The sequence below is a fragment of the Pristiophorus japonicus genome, chromosome 1, assembly GCF_044704955.1.
Source record: "Pristiophorus japonicus isolate sPriJap1 chromosome 1, sPriJap1.hap1, whole genome shotgun sequence".
Lineage (NCBI taxonomy): Eukaryota > Metazoa > Chordata > Chondrichthyes > Pristiophoridae > Pristiophorus > Pristiophorus japonicus.
In genome coordinates, this window is record NC_091977.1 from 499407466 (window position 1) to 499423593 (window position 16128).

The window sequence follows — 16128 nt, forward strand, 5'->3', positions numbered from 1 at the left end:
CGCTCCTCACCGCCCGTCGATCCTCCACTCCTCACCTCCCGTCGATCCTCCGCTCCTCACCTCCCGTCGATCCTCCACTCCTCACCACCCATCGATCCTCCACTCCTCACCTCCCGTCGATCCTCCACTCCTCACCGCCCGTAGATCCTCCGCTCCTCACCTCCCGTCGATCCTCCACTCCTCACCACCCATCGATCCTCCACTCCTCACCTCCCGTCGATCCTCGACTCCTCACCGCCCGCCGATCCATCACTCCTCACCTCCCGTCGATCCTCGACTCCTCACCGCCCGCCGATCCATCACTCCTCACCGCCCGTCGATCCTCCGCTCCTCACCGCGCGTCGATCCTCCACTCCTCACCACCCATCGATCCTCCACTCCTCACCGCCCCTCGATCCTCCGCTCCACACCTCCCGTCGATCCTCCACTCCTCACCGCCCGTCGATCCTCCGCTCCTCACCGCCCGCCGATCCTCCTCTTCTCACCTCCCGTCGATCCTCCACTCCTCACCTCCCGTCGATCCTCCACTCCTCAACGCCCGTCGATCCTCCGCTCCTCACCGCCCGCCGATCCTCCGCTCCTCACCGCCCGCCGATCCTCCACTCCTCACCTCCCGTCGATCCTCCAATCCTCACCTCCCGTCGATCCTCCACTCCTCACCGCCCGTCGATCCTCCAATCCTCACCTACCGTCGATCCTCCAATCCTCACCTCCCGTCGATCCTCCAATCCTCACCTTCCGTCGATCCTCCACTCCTCACCTCCCGTCGATCCTCCAATCCTCACCTCCCGTCGATCCTCCACTCCTCACCTCCCGTCGATCCTCCAATCCTCACCTCCCGTCGATCCTCCACTCCTCACCGCCCGTCGATCCTCCACTCCTCACCTCCCGTCGATCCTCCGCTCCTCATCGCCCGTCGATCCTCAGCTCCTCACCGCCCGTCGATCCTCCGCTCCTCACCTCCCGTCGATCCTCCACTCATCACCTCCCGTCGTTCCTCCGCTCCTCATCGCCCGTCGATCCTCCGCTCCTCACCGTCCGTCGATCCTCCACTCCTCAACGCCCGTCGATCCTCCGCTCCTCACCTCCCGTCGATCCTCCACTCCTCACCGCCCGTCGATCCTCCACTCCTCACCTCCCGTCGATCCTCCACTCCTCACCGCCCGTCGATCCTCCGCTCCTCATCGCCCGTCGATCCTCCGCTCCTCACCGTCCGTCGATCCTCCACTCCTCACCTCCCGTCGATCCTCCACTCCTCACCGCCCGTCGATCCTCCACTCCTCACCACCCATCGATCCTCCACTCCTCACCACCCATCGATCCTCCACTCCTCACCTCCCGTCGATCCTCGACTCCTCACCACCCATCGATCCTCCACTCCTCACCTCCCGTCGATCCTCGACTCCTCACCACCCATCGATCCTCCACTCCTCACCATCCATCGATCCTCCACTCCTCACCACCCATCGATCCTCCACTCCTCACCTCCCGTCGATCCTCGACTCCTCATCGCCCGTCGATCCTCCGCTCCTCACCGCCCGCCGATCCTCCACTCCTCACCTCCCGTCGATCCTCCGCTCCTCACCGCCAGTCTTTCCTTCCCTCCTCACCTCCCGTCGATCCTCCACTCATCACCTCCCGTCGATCCTCCGCTCCTCATCGCCCGTCGATCCTCCGCTCCTCACCGTCCGTCGATCCTCCACTCCTCACCTCCCGTCGATCCTCCACTCCTCACCGCCCGTCGATCCTCCGCTCCTCACCTCCCGTCGATCCTCCGCTCCTCACCGTCCGTCGATCCTCCACTCCTCACCTCCCGTCGATCCTCCGCTCCTCACCGCCCGTCGATCCTCCACTCCTCACCTCCCGTCGATCCTCCACTCCTCACCGCCCGTCGATCCTCCGCTCCTCACCTCCCGTCGATCCTCCGCTCCTCACCTCCCGTCGATCCTCCGCTCCTCACCTCCCGTCGATCCTCCACTCCTCACCGCCCGTCGATCCTCCACTCCTCACCGCCCGTCGATCCTCCGCTCCTCACCTCCCATCGATCCTCCGCTCCTCACCTCCCGTCGATCCTCCACTCCTCACCTCCCGTCGATCCTCCGCTCCTCACCGCCCGTCGATCCTCCGCTCCTCACCTCCCATCGATCCTCCGCTCCTCACCACCCGTCGATCCTCCACTCCTCACCTCCCGCTGATCCTCCACTCCTCACCGCCCGTCGATCCTCCGCTCCTCACCGCCCGTCGATCCTCCGCTCCTCACCTCCCGTCGATCCTCCGCTCCTCACCGCCCGTCGATCCTCCACTCCTCACCACCCGTCGATCCTCCACTCCTCACCTCCCGCTGATCCTCCGCTCCTCACCGCCCGCCGATCCTCCACTCCTCACCTCCCGTCGATCCTCCACTCCTCACCACCCGTCGATCCTCCACTCCTCACCTCCCGCTGATCCTCCGCTCCTCACCGCCCGCCGAACCTCCACTCCTCACCTCCCGTCGATCCTCCACTCCTCACCACCCGTCGATCCTCCACTCCTCACCTCCCGTCGATCCTCCACTCCTCACCACCCGTCGATCCTCCGCTCCTCACCACCCGTCGATCCACCGATCCTCACCACCCTTCGATCCTCCACTCCTCACCTCACGCCGATCCTCCGCTCTTCACCTCCCGTCGATCCTCCACTCCTCACCGCCCGTCGGTCCTCCGCTCCTCACAGCCCGTCGATCCTCCACTCCTCACCTCCCGTCGATCCTCCGCTCCTCGCCTCCCGTCGATCCTCCACTCCTCACCGCCCGTCGATCCTCCGCTCCTCACCTCCCGTCGATCCTCCACTCCTCACCTCCCGTCGATCCTCCGCTCCTCACCTCCCGTCGATCCTCCACTCCTCACCGCCCGTCGATCCACTGCTCCTCACCTCCCGTCGATCCTCCACTCCTCACCTCCCGTCGATCCTCCGCTCCTCACCTCCCGTCGATCCTCCACTCCTCACCTCCCGTCGATCCTCCACTCCTCACCTCCCGTCGATCCTCCACTCCTCACCTCCCGTCGATCCTCCACTCCTCACCTCCCGTCGATCCTCCACTCCTCACCTCCCGTCGATCCTCCACTCCTCACCGCCCGTCGATCCACTGCTCCTCACCTCCCGTCGATCTACCGCTCCTCGCCACCCGTCGATCCTCCGCTCCTCACCTCCCGTCGATCTACCGCTCCTCGCCACCCACTGATCCACCGATCCTCACCGCCCGTCGATCCACTGCTCCTCACCTCCCGTCGATCCTCCGCTCCTCACCTCCCGTCGATCCTCCGCTCCTCACCTCCCGTCGATCCTCCACTCCTCACCGCCCGTCGATCCACTGCTCCTCACCGCCCGTCGATCTACCGCTCCTCGCCTCCCGTCGATCTACCGCTCCTCGCCACCCACTGATCCACCGATCCTCACCGCCAATTGACTCCTGCCGCCTGTCGATTCCCGATGATTCTCGCCACCTGCGCTGCATTTTTTTACCAGTTTTTATCGGTTTCTTCGTCCCTCGCCACCTCAAAAATGTCTGGTTTTCGGACAATTATGGTTCTTGGACAGTCCGATTCGAGAAGTGCTACCTGTACTGTCTTTAGTATTCTGAAATATCTGACAGCGTTGCGCAAAGGTGAACTAGACACCAAACAGACATTAAAGATGATTGAAAGATGGGTGAGAATTGTTTGTTGTAGGATGGGAGAGACGTAGCAAATCGGAGGGATTTAGAAAGAGTCTATTACAAAGGCCAGGAGCACAATGGCTGAAGGCTCTGCCACCAATTGTAAAATGGAGGATGAGGCACTAGGTTTGCACAATGAAGCAGGGCCAGAAGAGCAAGTTGCAAGGTTGGATAAAGGGATGGAAGAGGTTTCAAAGGTACAATGTGGCAAAACCATGGAAGGATAAAATCGCTGGATGGGCTACACTTATACATATCTCATTGAATAGCTCTAGAAATGGAAAGGTTATTAACTGTGCTCCCCACCGCCCAGCCACCACCCCCCCCCACGCCCCACTCCCCGACCCCCACCCCTATTACCTCTAGACTTGACCATTCCAACGCACTCCTGGCCAGCCTCCCATGTTCTATGTTCCATAAACATGAGGCCATCGAAAAATCTGCTGCCTGTGTCTATACTTTCAGCAAGTCCCTGAGCATGCTGACTTACATTGGCTCCATTTTAAAATTCTCATCTTTTGTTTTAAATCCTTCCTTGGCCTCACTGCTCCCTGTCTTTGTAATCACCTCGAGCCCCATAACCCTTTGAGATAACTGCACTCCTCTTATTCTGACCTCTTGAGCATTCCTGATTATAATCACTCCACCATTGGTGGCCATGCCTTCATCTGCCAAAGCCGTAAGCTCTAGAATTCCATTCCTAAACCTCTCTGCCTCTCTACCTCTCTTTCCTCCTTTAAGACGCTCCTTAAAACTATCTACCTTAATATCTCCTTATGTGACTCAGTGTCATTTTTGTTTTATAATGCTCCCATGAAGCATTGAGGGATGTTTTAGTAGGTTAAAGGTGTTATATATATACAAGTTGTTGTTGTTGTTGGATTATGTGTAGTATTGATTGAGAACTGACAGCAGAAAATTGGTCAATACAGTACTTTCTAAAATGTAGACTTTAAAAAAAAAATATGACTTTCATTTGTTTGACAGGGAGGAGATTGAATATTTTCATGGCAGTGGGGAGCTAGAAAAAAGCTTGAATGTTTTTATTGTAAAGGGACTATATAGTCATATAGTCTCTGCATAGCTGCCTCATCATTAAATGATAAATTCATTGATCTCACACTCCCAGTGAGGAGCCTCATCTGAAGGGGATAATGTTAACGTTGGGCAATTTCAAATTAGCTGCCCATCAATGAAAGCCAAAATCGGACAGGGTGTGTAATGAGCAGGCAATTCAATATCGCCCATTTTACACCATCAACCACAGTTAAAATTCGCACCGAAAAGAGTGTGAGTCGGAGAAACAGCACCGACAATTTTTCAGCCCTATATTTTGATCATAGCACTGCACTGAGAGCACACAATCGGTGAATTTATCATATAGATCCAAAACCAGTCAATTGCACTTTCTTCTTCTTAGGCAATCCCCCAGAGTCGAGGATGACTTGCTTCCCACTCATATGAGTTCTAAGGTGACTAATGAGTCCTAATGCAGGATCTACAGACTCTGCCACAGGTGGGGCAGGTGATGGTTGAAGGATCGGGTTGGTGGGGTGCTTGATTTGTCGTATGCTCCTTCCGCTGTTTATACTTGGCTTCCGCGTGCTCCTGACGAAGTGGCTTGAAGCGTTCGCCGCCTTCTGAATTGCTTCTCCTCCACATTGAGCGGTCTTGGCTCGAGATTCCCAAGAGTCGGCTAGGATGTTGCATTTTTTCAAAGAAGCTTTGAGGGCATCCTTGAAGTGTTTTCTCTGGCCTCCGGGAACTCACTTGCCGTGGCGGAGCTTGGAGTAGAGTACTTGTTTCAGGAGTCTTGCATCAGGCATGCGGACAATGTGATTCGTCCATCAGAGCTGATGAAGCATGATCAATGCCTCGATGCTGGCCTAAGAGAGAACACTAATATTGGAATGCATATCCTGCCAATGGATTTACAGGGTTTTGCAGAGACAGCATTGGTGGTACTTCTCCAGTGCTTTGAGGTGCCTACTGTACATTGTCCATGTCTCTGAAGCATAAAGGAGGCGGGCGTCACTGCTGCTCTATATACCATGAGCTTGGTGCCGGGTTTGAGATCTTGATCTTCAAAGACTTTTCCTCAGTCAACTGAAGGCTGCACTGGCACACTGAAGGCGGTGTTGGATTTCGGTATCGATGTCTGCCCTTGCTGACAGAAGGCTCCCAAAATATGAAAAGTGGTCCACGCTGTCCAAGGTCTTGTCATGCATCTTGATAATCAGGGGGCAATACTGTGCTGCAGGGGCAGGTTGGTAGAGAACCATTGTCTTACAGATTTAATGTAAGGCCCAGTCTCTCGTACGCTTGGGGGAGGTCTGGACTCAGGACCAGCTATTCCACTGTACCCTGTTTTTGACTGCCTACTTTGCCTCTTACTAGACAATGATAGTTCCATGGGGTATTTCTTTTAAAAATAATTTCTGTGCTTTTCTTCACTGTCCATGTTTCTCTTTTCCAATGAAATATCATTGCATTGCTTGACATGATAGAATGGAATCTTCCCTCCTAAAGGTATGACCTAACCAATTGAGGCTATTTTGTCAACTGCCAATCAAAGGAACTGAGTGTGGTAATAGTTACTGAAAGGATTTTGCAGTATTTTTTTTTAAAGATATAGCCCGTATTAAGAGAAATTATAAAGAAAATTATGTCAATGTCAATGAGCTCCCCTCAGTTTGACCTTTTGAAGTCTTTGTCTTCAAAGGTAATTTTGGAGCACGATAGCATACCTTTGAAAAAAAGCAGAACACCTGTTACAAACAAATGGACACATTTTTATTTTCACCATCTGTCTTATTTTGATTAAGCAAGGTAACTTTGTCAATAAAACTGCAGAGAAATTCAAGGTGAGTACTCATACATACTCTTCCCTTGACTATTATGTTTTAATAAGTGTATCCAATCAAGAAAAAATATAAACCAGTTGACAGCCCCTGTGAGTTTAGCAAGTCACATCAGGGTGTAGAGAGGGTCAAAGTGATTAGAAAGTACAGCTTGGTTGATGTTGAGGGCAGTAATGGGATTTTTTTTAAACGACAAAATGTTTTTGTGTAGACCTTTATTTTTAGAAGTTAGAAATAGAATCATACAGCTCAGAATGAAAAGCTAAAGAATGACTTGGATTTCGATAGCGCCCTTCATGACCAACGGACATCTCAAAGCTCGTTACAGCCAATGAAGTACTTTTAAAGTGTAATCACTGTTGTAATGTAGGAAAAGCGGCAGCCAATTTGAGGTCATTTGGCTCATCGTGCCTTTGCTGGCTCTTTGAAAGAGCTATTCAATTAGTCCCACACCCCTGCTCTTTCCCCATGGCCCTACAAAAGTTCCTTTCCAAATATATATCCAATTTTTTTTGAAAGTTACTATTACCTCTGCTTCCACCACCCTTTGAAGCAGTGCATTCCAGATCATAACAAAAAAATTCTCCTCATCCCCCACCGCCCGTTCTTTTGCCTTAAATCTTAAATCTGTATCATCTGGTTACTGATCCTTCTGCCAGAAAGAAAGAAAAAACTTGCATTTATATAGTGCCTTTCACGACTTCAGGATGTCCCAAAATGCTTTACAGCCGATGAAGTATCTTTTGGGGTGTAGTCACTGTTGTAATGTAGGAAAAGTGGCAGCTAATTTGTGAACAACAAGCTCCCACAAAAGGCAATGTGATAATGACCAGAGAATCTGTTTTTGTTATGTTGATTGAGGGGAAAATATTGGCCAGGACACTGGGGATAACTCTCCTGTTCTTCTTTGAATAATGGAATCTTTTACATCCACTTGAGAGAGCAGACGGCTCCTCAGTTTAACGTCTCATCAGGAAGATGATACCTTCGACAGTTTCCATAGCACTGTACTGGAGTGTCAGCCAAGATTATACGCTCAAGTCCACAGAGTGGGACTTGAACCCACAACCAATGGAAACAGTAACTCCTTATCTACTCTGTCAAAATCCCTCCTCGAGATAAGAAAAAAAAGCACACTGCCACCTTGCACCTGCTCTGCTTATTTAATATTTGTGCGTGGGTGGCATTATGTTGTTAATGATTGCACACCAGTAGCTGCCACACACAGCAGAACATCAAGCCAGCTGATAGCTCAGTGCATAAGATTTTGCCTTGTTTCAAAGTTTCTATTGGCAGAGGAATGTGTAAATTGAATCTCAGTCGCAATTATATTCAGCGTATGTGGTAGTGTTATTCAGTGGCTTAAATTATGAATTGTGCTGCAATCCCCCCCACCATTGCATTACATGGACCAGTCTTATATAGATGTATAAGGATGATACAGGTTTACAGGGATGATACCAGAAATGTGAGGGTATACATATCAAGAAAGGATGAACAGGCTGGATCTCTTTTCTCTTGAAAAAAGAAAGCTGAGTGCTGACCTAATAGAGGTCTTTAAAATTATGAAAGGTTTTGATAGAGTGGATACAGAGAGAATGTTTCCACTTGTGGGGAAGAGCATAACTAGAGGCCATCAATATAAGATGGTCACCAAAAAAATCCAATGGGGAATTCAGAAGAAAATTCCTTACCCAAAGAGTGGTGAGAATGTGGAACTCGCTACCACAGAGAGTGGTTGAAGCGAATAGTGCAGATGTATTTAAGGGGAGGCTAGACATGCATATAAGGGAGAAGGCAATAGAAGGTTATGCTGATAAGAGTTAGATGAGGAAAGATGGGAGGAGGCTCGAGTGGAATATAAATGCCGGCATGCACTGGTTGGACCGAATGGCCTGTTTCTGTGCCGTATACCCTGTGTAATCCCATGTAATATGCTGAATTGAAATAGAATTTTAATGCTCGATACAGGGGTGCAAAATCATTTTATGAACAAAGAGTTGAAGTGGGTAAATGGATGGTGCAGTAATTTGGAAAACTATCCTTTATTTTCTTTGGTTTCAGCTTGTATCCAGTAACAATGGAGTTATACATTGCCAATTTTTTTGTAGCCTTTTAGGTCACTGAAATTAGAGCTATTATTTTATAGAGCAACCTATGTAAAGGGTCAGGATGCATGTTGCAGGCAACCACCAAGGTTGAAAAGAGGATAGCAGAATGGTAATGGCACACTTGGGTTTCAAACCCTGTAGGCTTTAGGAGGAAGGAAAAACTGAACAACAGAGGGAGAAATAATGATTTAGACCAGGAGACTGTGATGAATCTCGATTTCAATGCAGTAACCATGCAGCAGGAGGAATGTGTAGGGTGGCGTATTAGAAACTTAAGAGGAACAAGTTGAAGTTTTTAAAGGACCAATGACAGTATTAAAAAAAGAGCAAAAATAAGATAAGTTGTGATGGAAAGAAAGGCTGGAAGTTTGAGATTGGAAATATCCACAAGATATGGAGGATCCAATGGACATGGCAGCAATAAAGTGGATTTTAGTCATAATGATTAAACAAAATGGAGTAGTGGAGCCAAGTTATTTGACAAAATCATTAAGACTGGATTGGGAGGAGAAAAGCAAGATTTCCCTTTAAGAGAGCCAACAACTGAAAAGGCAGCCTTCCAGTTCCCCAAACAAGAAGCCTTCTAGTACACTACACAAGAAATCATTCTTTAACTACTAGCCGAGAACAAAAAAAGAACTTGCATTTGTTTAGTGCTATTCACACCATTAGGATGTCCCAAAGCCCTGCACGATTTACTTTTGAAATTTAGTCACTTTTGTTACGTGGACAAACACAGCGACCTAATTCTGCACAGCAATGTACCACAACCAAAAAATTAGCTGAATAATGAGAAGATTTGTTTTCATAGAATCATAGAATCATAGAAATTTACACTGCGGAAGGAGGCCATTTCGGCCCATCGTGTCCCGCCGGCCGAATTGTGCACATTGGATGGTGCTGGTTGGGGAATAAAGGATAGCTTGGCTTCCAAGAGTACTTTTTGAATTGTATCATCGGATCTTTTACATCCACATGAACAGATAAATGGGGCTTCTATGAAAGACAGCACTTCAAACACTGCAGAACTCCCTCAGTACTGCACTGAAATGCCATTCAAATTATGGCATGGACTTTCTGCTAGGTTAAGCTGGCTTTTCCAGCGCAATTCACCCAAACTCGTCCAAACTAGCATAAAAGATCAAGGAATTTCAAGTGGAAATTATATCCGGCACAAAGAGAATTTCTGCGATCTTTTACACTAGTTCAAAAAACATTTGTTATAATGCATTGATTATCTACGGTGCTGTGAGAAGTGAAAAGTGAATCAACAACAACTTGTATTTTTATAGCGCCTTTAACACAGTGAAACATCCCAAGGCGCTTCATAGGAGTATTATGAGCTTAAAAAATTGATACGAGCCCCATAAGGAGAAATTAGGGCAGGTGACTAAAAGCTTAATGAAAGAGGTATGTTTTAAGGAGCGTCTTGAAGGAGGAGAGGTAGAGAGGCGGAGAGGTTTAGGCAGGGAGTTCCAGAGTTTGGGGCCCAGGTAACAGAAGGCACGGCCACCAATGGTTGAGAAGGCTGGGAGGTGGCAGGGAGGTGTTGCTACAGTTGTACAGGGCCTTGGTGAGGCCACACCTGGAGTATTGTGTACAGTTTTGGTCTCCTAACTTGAGGAAGGACATTCTTGCTATTGAGGGAGTGCAGCGAAGGTTCACCAGACTGATTCCCGGGATGGCGGGACTGACATATCAAGAAAGATTGGATCAACTGGGCTTGTATTCACTGGAGTTCAGAAGAATGAGAGGGGATCTCATAGAAACGTTTAAAATTCTGACGGGTTTAGACAGGTTAGATGCAGGAAGAATGTTCCCAATGTTGCGGAAGTCCAGAACCAGGGGTCACAGTCTAAGGATAAAGGGTAAGCCATTTAGGACCGAGATGAGGAGAAACTTCTTCACCCAGAGAGTGGTGAACCTGTGGAATTCTCTACCACAGAAAGTTGTTGAGGCCAATTCACTAAATATATTCAAAAAGGAGTTAGATGTAGTCCTTACTACTAGGGGTATCAAGGGGTATGGCGAGAAAGCAGGAATGGGGTACTGAAGTTGCATGTTCAGCCATGAACTCATTGAATGGCGGTGCAGGCTTGAAGGGCCGAATAGCCTACTCCTGCACCTATTTTCTATGTTTCTATGTTTCTATGTTTCTAAAGCCTATGGGATCCTGGGCCTCATAGACAGAGGCATAGAGTTCAAAAGCAAGGAAGTTATGATAAACAGTGTCAACTGTGGCTTAGTTGGTAGCAACCGTGCCTCTGAGTCAGATGTTTGTGGTTCAATAAGGGAGAAAAGGACAGGCCAAGTAATTACAGGCCTGTCAGCCTAACCTCAGTTGTGGGAACATTTTTGGAAAAATCCTGAAAGACAGATAAATCTGCATTTGGAAAGGCAGGGGTTAATTAGGGACAGACAGCACGGATTTGTTAAGGGAAAAACATGTTTGACGAACCTGATTGAATTTTTTGAGGAGGTAATCAAGAGGTTTGATGAGGGTAGTGCGTACGATGTAGTATATATGGACTTTAGCAAGGCTTTTGATAAGGTCCCACATGGTAAACTGGTCATGAAAATTAAAGCCCATGGGATACAGGGCAAAGTGGCAAGTTGGATCCAAAATTGGCTTGGAGGTAGGAAGCAAAGGGTAATGATTGATGGATGCTTTTGTGACTGGAAGGATGTTTCCAGTGGGGTTCCGCAGGGCTCAGTACTGGGTCCCTTGCTTTTTGTGGTATATACAACCGATTTGGATTTGAATATAGGAGTATGATTAAGAAGTTTGCAGACGACACTAAAATTGGCTGTGTGGTTGATAATGAAGAGGAAAGTCATGGGCTGCAAGAGAATATCAATCTACTGGTCAGGTGGGCAGAGCAGTGGCAAATGGAATTTAATTCAGAGAAGTTTGAGGTGATGCACTTTGGGAGGACTAATAAGGAAAGTGGTAGGCCACTTAATAGTGTAGATGAACAAAGTGCTTGTCCACAGATCTCTGAAAGTATCAGACTAGGTGGATAAGGTGGTTACGAATGCATACAGAATGCTTTTATTGGCTGAGGCATAGAATATAAGAGTAGGGAGATTATGCTTAATTTGTATAATACTTTGGTTAGGCCACAGCTGGAGTACTGCATGCAGTTCTGGTCGCCATATTATAGGAAGGACGTGATTGCACTAGAGAGGGTGCAGAGGAGATTTACTAGGATGCTGCCTGGAATGGAGAATCTTAGTTATGAGGACAGATTGCATAGGCTGGGTTTGTTCTCATTGGAACAGAAGAGATTGAGCGGAGACCTCACTGAGGTGTACAAAATATTGAGGGGCCTGGACATAGTGGATAGTAAGTGTCTATTTCCATTGGTGGAGGGGTCCATTATGAGGGGGCATAATTTTAAGGTGGTTGGTGAAAGATTTAAAGGGGATTTGAGGGGGGGCTTCTTTACGCAGAGGGTTGTGGGGATATGGAACTCGCTGCCTGGAAGAGTGGTGGATGCAGAAACCCTCAGCACTTTTAAGAGCTGGTTGGATGGGCACTTAAAGTGCAGTAACCTGCAGGGTTACGGACTTAAAGCTGGTAATTGGGATTAGGCTGGATGACCTTTTGTTGGACGGCGCAGATATAATGGTAAGTACTGCAGGGAATAGAATACGGCCAGGGTGATCTCCTGGACTAGTTTCGATCGCCTAGATGAGTCGGAGAGGAATTTTCCCAGATTTCTTTCTCCTTAAATTGGCTTGGATTTTTATCTGGTTTTTGCCTCTCCCAGGAAATCACATGGCTCCGGTTGGGGTGGAGTGTAGAAGGTTTCAGTATAAGGGGTGTTGCAGTTGTGTGAGGCTGACTGGTTGGACTGGGTGCTCTTTGCCATTTCGTCATTGTTCATAGGTTTATATGTAACCTTTAGGGCTGCTGACCAAGGGCCATGTGGCTCTTTGTCGGCCGGCGCAGACATGATGGGCCGAAATGGCCTCCGTCTGCACTGTAAATTTCTATGTTTCTATGTTTCTATGTTTCTAAGTCCCACTCCAGAGGCTTGAGCACAAAATAATCTAGGCTGACACCCCAGTGCAGTACTGAGGGAGTGATGTACTGCCAGAGGTGCTGCCTTTCAGATATGATGTTAAACCAATGTCCCTTCTGCTCTCTCAGGTGGGCGTAAAAGATCCCATGGCACTATTCTGAAGAAGAGCAGGGGAGTTATCCCCGGTGTCCTGGCCAATAATTATCCCTCAATCAACATAACAAAAACAGATTATCTGGTCAGTATCACATTGCTGTTTGTGGGAGCTTGCTGCGTTCCCTACATTACAATAGTGACTACCCTTGAAAAAATACTTCATTGGCTGTAAATTGCTTTGGGTCATCTGATGGTCATTAAAGGTACCATATAAATGCAAGTCTTTCTTTCTAAACAGTTATAAATCACTAGTTAGGCCTCAGCTGGAGTATTCTGTCCAATTCTGGGTGCCATACTTTATGAAGGCCTTGGAGAGGATGAAGAGGAGATTTACTGGAATGGTATCAGGGATTGGAACTTCAGTTATGTGGAGAGAGTAGAGAAGCTGGGATTGTTCTCCTTTGAGCAGAGCAGGTTAAAGGGAGATTTAATAAGAAGTTGTTTCCAGTGGCAGAAGCATCAGTAACCAGATTTAATGCAATTGGTAAAAGAACCAGAGGCAAGATGAGGAGTTTTTTTTAATACTGCAAGTTATTATGGTCTGGAGTGCACCGCCTGAAAGTGGAGTGCAAGCAGATTCAATAATATCTTTCAAAAGGGAATTGGATAAATACTTGAAGGGGAAACATTTTCTGGGCTATTTATAAAGGGCAGGGGAGTTGGATAGCTGCACGAGTCGGCAGAATCACAATGGGCCGAAAGGCCCCGTTCTGTGTTGTCATCATCATCATAGGCGGTCCCTCGAAACGAGGGTGACTTGCTTCCACACCAAAAAGAGGATGAGTTCACAGGTGTTTCAATGAAGGACGCGAACTGCATCTTGAAAGATGGAAGATGCCTGTGCGTGGATTTTTTTTAACGTTGCACACCAGCCACCACACGAGCTTGACAGAGCTAGGTCTTGGTCCAGTCGCAAGGATTAACCAAGACGACTGGAGACCAGCTCTGCTGCACGGACCCAGTGCGCACACATATCGCAGTGTGGGCTGGCCCGTGCTGCCCCTGGGCCCCTGGCCCCGAACTCGCACCTCCCCTGGGCCCCGATCATGTCCATCTACAGTCTCTCGCCGCTCCTTCGCCCCCGACCTCGCTGCTCCTGCTATATCTGCCCACACTCCGATCACCGACCTGGACCTTGATGACGTCACTCTTCACTCTTCTTTGTTGTATCATTCTAAACTTTGACAATTTCTCCCTTCGTTGTAAGTAAATTTAGTAAATTTTCTGTTTGTGTTTTCCCTTCCAGACTATAGTAAAAATTACTCTGCAGCTTTCACACTTCTTCAGAATGTGACAAAAAATTATTATAATTACTGTTTAATGATCTTTCAGCATTAACGTTGCCTTTCTTTTAATTTTGCTGGAGCTGCTATTCAACTATGTATAAATTAACATAACTTTTTTCAATACATTTCCCATCATCCCTGGTGACACATTTTTCCCTTCAACTCATTTTCAATTACAACATTGACTATTAAATTCACTTAATCACAAAAAATTTTCACCAAATCTCATGCTTAATCATTATATAAATACATATCACTACCTGAAAATGTCAGCAATTATTCGTGACTGCAAGATGGAGATAGCAATGCCTGAAACTCATTAAGCAGAACAGCAAGATTTATAGCAGTGCCCGAGGGTTCTTTGCACAAAATGGCTTCTATGAGCTGGGTAAATGTCTTGGACTGTGGCCACAGCACTTCTTCATATGTAGGATCAGTTTAAAACCTCATTCTTCTGGGTTCTACCCTGTATTACATAAATTATTCCCTCACCATAATTATTATATATGTATATTCAGCACAATTTTGGATTTACTTTATTTTCTATCAAAAATTGCACTGTTTCTTGTATTTTCATGTAAAATGCATTCTTTGAACAAAATGTTATTTTTAATTGACTATTTGGGTAACTTTCCTTGTTTTCTATTTTTTCCTGTGTTCCCTGGCCTGACATTTCTGGTCAAGAGGGCAGAGATTGTCCAGGTTCAACCCTCCCTTCTGAATATCCTGCTCCCACTCCTTTGTTTAGAAACACGGTAACTCCTATTAGTATTTCCCCTTCAGACCTGAGAGCTGAGCAAAGGAACACTTCGACTTACATTTGTCCTTTCTCTGACAGTATAAAACAAAATTCTTTTTACATCAAAGCATCATTTACTACTTTATTTGCCTATTTTGTGATAAATATTACAGGGTAAATTACTCTGTCACTATAACTGATGGCACCAGAATAGATTTGGTAATCATTGACTGCAAAATCAGGTGGAACTCAGTCTCTCTGGATTTCTACTCAGTTGTGTGTAAAGTGTGATCAACCAGGTAGCCTTGATAGGCCTAAATAAAGTAATTTTGCCCAAAATGGCTGAGAGCTTCTTTTTAATCTTTTATTTCAGGTTTTCAGCATACAAACATACGAAAGTGTCAGGCAGGAAAAAAACTTAGTCCATCTAGCCTATTCCATACAATTGTAATGCCTATGTATCACCTCAAAAGCTTTCTTACCCTGACATATATAGTCTCCTGGGCTTGTCGAAAAAAACCAGATCAAAACTATGGCTGTCTATGAACATCTGTGTTGCATCAATAATCCACGTTATTTTGCTTTTATTCATTTTAATACATTTACAACAGTGACTACACTTCAAAAGTACTTCATTGGCTGTAAAGCGCTTTGAACCGTCTGGTGGTCGTGAAAGGCGCTATATAAATGCAAGTCTTTCTTTCTTTTTATATTGCTTGCTAAGAAAGTGCAAATTAGCTTAGGAGTGATTCTTCAGTTTTCTCACTAGGAATTTGCTGTGTGTTTAGTTTGCTCAAATAACATGGTCTCTGAGGGTCGAGCATAGGCTGGGAAGAGAAATCAGTGTTTTATGTCAGCTGTAATTTCATTTGGAGAAGTGAATTTTAACTTTAGATCCATGAAAGCTGAATTTAGTGTTTTTTGTTTGTCAACTTATTTATTTTTGTAGGTTTATGTCCCAGATTATTGGCAGCGAGAGTTTTTATTGCTACAGGTACTAATTTGGATATACATATTCATCTCTGGTTGTGTTATTTGGAAGAGGAACAAAGGGATGAAAGAATGTAGGAATTATTTACGACTTTCATACCTCCCACATTACGTGTTAGAGTAGGGTTCGTAGACCTGATTCCAATTTAACAGCAACACACGCATACAAGATCTCTTTCATAGAGATCTTTTATTTAATCACGAACACATGAATTAAATAAGAAACACAACTAGACCTGCCTGGAGTCTTCAAGTGACCGGTT